A 4,054-nucleotide genomic window follows, 5' to 3' on the forward strand; every position below is an offset into this window, starting at 1 on the left:
GAGCAATCTCGCGCTTCATTCAAGTCCACCAATACGACTGCTTGAGTCATGGTACATCTTTATACTTCCAGGGTGAATAGAGATGAGTGAATTGTGAGCTTCGTTCATAATGACTTTACGAAGGTCACCTTTAGGAACAACAATTCGATCCTCGAAGAATAGAGTATCCTTGTCATCAAGACGATAACACTTGTACTTAGGTTGGCTCTTGGCAATCCCAATCTTAACCTTCTTCACCATAGCATCAAGAAGTTGAGCCTCGCGAATATGATCTTCCAAAGTAGGAGAGACTTGGAGGTTGGAAAGAAATCCTTGAGGAAAAACTTGGAGATTAAGTTTGCGGAAAGCTTCACAAAGCTCTGGTTGATAGGGCTTGAGAATCAAACTGTTGCAGTAAGCCTTTCTGCTCAATGCGTCAGCAATGACATTGGCCTTGCCTGGAGTATATTCAATACTCCGATTATACTCTTGAATCATTTCGACCCAATGAGTCTGCCTGAGGTTGAGGTTGGGCTGAGTGAAGATGTACTTGAGACTCTTATGATCAGTGAAGATGTCCACTTTCCTTCCCAATAAGAGATGTCTCCATGTTAAAAGAGCATGGACAACTGCCGCCAACTCGAGGTCGTGAGTGGGGTAGTTCTTTTCGTTGGGCTTCAACTGGCGAGAGGTATAGGCCACAACTTTATTCTCTTGCATCAACACTGCACCGAGACCTTGGAGGGAAGCATCACAGAAGACCTCGAATGGTTTGGATTCATCAGGAGGAGTCAGAACTGGAGCAGTGACTAACTTCTCTTTGAGGGTGTTGAAAGTGATGTCACATTCAGGCGACCAGACATACTTCACATGCTTCTGGAGAAGGTTGGAAAGAGGCTTCGCGATCTTAGAGAAGTTCTCAACGAACCTTCGACAATAGCTTGCGAGCCCAAGGGAGCTGCGGAGTTGCTTCACATTCTGAGGCGGTTCCCAATTCACAATTGCAGACACCTTCTCAGGATTAACAGCTATGCCCTTGGCAGAGATGATATGCCCAAGGTAGAGAACCTCATCGAGCCAAAACTCGCACTTTGAAAACTTCGCATAGAACTGATGTTCTCTGAGTTTATCCAGCACCAATATCAAGTGCTTGGCATGACCTCCTTGTTCTTGGAAAAGACCAAAATGTCATCGAGGTAGACCAAGACGAAGTCATTTGTATAGGCGTTGAAGATGAAGTTCATCATGCGAGAGAATGTTGGAGGTGCATTGACAAGGCCGAAAGACATGACAGTGTATTCATATGAACCATAGTTTGTTCTGAATGCTGTCTTGGGGATATCTTCTTGAATGCGAATCAGATGATAACCCATACGAAGGTCAAGCTTGTAGAATACTTGAGCACCTTTGAGTTGTTCGAAAAGCTCATTGATGTTGGGAAGTGGGTACTTGTTCTTTATGGTCTTCTTGTTCAATGGATGGTAGTCGACACAAAGTCGGTCCGTTCCATCCTTCTTCTTGACAAAAAGAACACCACAACCCCATGGAGAAGAACTTGGTCGGATGAGACCCATACGCTCTTGAATTACGAGTTGTTTCTTCAGCTCCTTCAACTCTTCAGGTCCAAGCTTGTAAGGACGTTTGCAAACAGGTTCCGTGCCAGGCTCAAGATCGATGACGAATTCAACTGGACGGTGAGGAGGCATTCCTGGAAGCTCTTCTGGAAAGAAGTCTTGATATTCACAAACGACTGGAATCTGAGAAATGGCATCCAACTCGCCCTTCTCATTGAGAGAAAACAGTCGAATGGTATCATCACGAGCGGTAAAGACGATTACACCCTCAGACGAATGTGCCAATTGAATCTGCCTGGCAGCACAATCAAGCTGAGCCTTGTGCTTAGAAAGCCAGTCCATTCCAAGAATAAGATCAATATCCGAGGTACCAAGGACCACTAGAGAGGATAGAAACTTATAGTCGCCCAACGTGATAGAAACATCCGGGACGCAATTGTTAGATGTCATTTGCTTGCCCGGGGACACAATCTTCAACGGGAAAGGAATCTTTTTGGTCACAAAATCATGCTTGGCAACAAAAGGTCTTGAAATGAAAGAAAGCGATGCACCAGTGTCAAAAAGAACTTTTGCAGGAATATCGTTAACAAGAAGGTTACCCATAATCACATCTGACGAGTCCTCTGCCTGAGCTGCGTTCATCATGTTGACCTTGGCATGCTTGGGATTATGCTTGACCACTGCGGTGCTGGCAGATCTCACAGGAGGAGGAGGAAGACACCTCTGATTGAAGCATTTGTTGGCACAATGACCGTTTTGCTGACACTTGTTGCACGTAACCTCTGAGAGCGGACGGTGATACAGAGCACTTGATCTTGGAGCATGAGACGAAGTCTTGTTCTAAAAGCCTGGGTTGGGTGGGTGGGAAGACCCATTGCCACCTTTGCTCTTCTGCTGATAAGGTTGATGGAACGGAGGAGGAGGCAACCAATACTTTTGCTGCTTAGTTACCACCTGAGTTGAGGAAGGAGTTGCATCCCTGACTCATTTCTTGGAAGCATCGCACTTGAGTTGAGAAGTCTCTTGTTTCAGTGCCATGTTGTAGAACTCATCGTACTTCTCGCGGCTCAAAAAGCACAAGAGCTAGTTGGAGATCTTCTCTGAGGCCACCTCTGAACTGATAAATCATGCTCTTCTCGTCAGGGACGTCTTGCTTAGCGAAACGAGCGAGCTTCTGGAACATGATGTTATACTGGTAAACAGACAAGCTGCCTTGCTTCAGATTGCGGAACTCCTCACGCTTGCTCTCAACAACACTCTGAGGAATGTGGTGAGCTTTGAAGTCTTGACGGAATTCATCCCAGGTAATCACACGACCTCCTCTGGAATCTTTGTATTGCTGATACCACTCTGCAGCTTGGTCTTTGAGTTGGAACGAAGCAAACTTGACAAAGTCCTCAGGCCTGACGTTGCTGCACTCGAAATGCTTGCAGATATCCACGAGCCAATCATCAGCGTCTGTTGCCTCGACACAGTTACTGAAGGTCTTTGGCTGGTTTGCGAGGAACTGGTTGAGTGTAGCAAACTGATTCTGATTGTTGCCATGGCCTTGATTTCCTTGGTTGCGCTCTTGCAAGAGTTGCATAAGCATCTGCGTGTTGGCATTGGTAGTGGCCATCACAGCTTGCCATGCCTCCGGAGGTGGAGGTGGTGGCGGCGGTCCGGATTCAGACACGTTGGAGGAGCCATCCTGAAGAGGGTGACATCCGTTAGCATCTTGACAGACATATATTCAAGCTGAATCAAATGGATCGAAATTGCAACATGTAGTCTTAACATTCGAACAAAATGAACGAATGCATTCCAATTGAAATGGTCACACTTCCATAAATTGAGAAGCCACTTAGATAGAGGTAGACGAATAAAACAACAAGGTACGGACAAGAACAAATACTTGGTGAGGATTACCCAATCACAAACCAAATATTCGCGGAAGAAATACTAGAGCTACATGAATTCCCACCTATGAAACTCCCGAACTTTCCCGGTTATGCAATCAGGTGTTGGGGATACAGGGGAAGCATAATATCTCACCCAAAGCTAGCAAATCCTACATCCAGCTGTATCCATCCTTCAACACATAACCAAGAAACCTTCGGAAATCATTTACCTCAACCTTCGAAAAGCATCCGTTATACGAGTTATGGCAATACTCCCGAACTCCCGCCCCAGTACTGGGTGGCGTCGAGGTTATCTCACCAACAACTGCATAAAAGAGATTTTCGATGTCGGCGAAACTCAGGTATTCCAGACTGCAACGATAAAATTGTGATGACAACACCTCGGAGCTCAACTCCCCGGGACACTGCCACAACCCCTAAATGTCAGGAGGCACCAAGAACAATGTTCTCGTCACAAAACCATCGGAACGATTCCAAGATACCCGTGTGATCCTAAATTTTTTAGTGAAATTTGAGAAGAGAAGAGTCAAAACTCTACGTCAGGATGCCTCACCAGAGCGACGAAGGGACTGAGGAGTAAAAAGAATCCTACTCTCCGAT

The sequence above is a fragment of the Triticum urartu genome, chromosome 6 (assembly GCF_003073215.2).
Source record: "Triticum urartu cultivar G1812 chromosome 6, Tu2.1, whole genome shotgun sequence".
Lineage (NCBI taxonomy): Eukaryota > Viridiplantae > Streptophyta > Magnoliopsida > Poales > Poaceae > Triticum > Triticum urartu.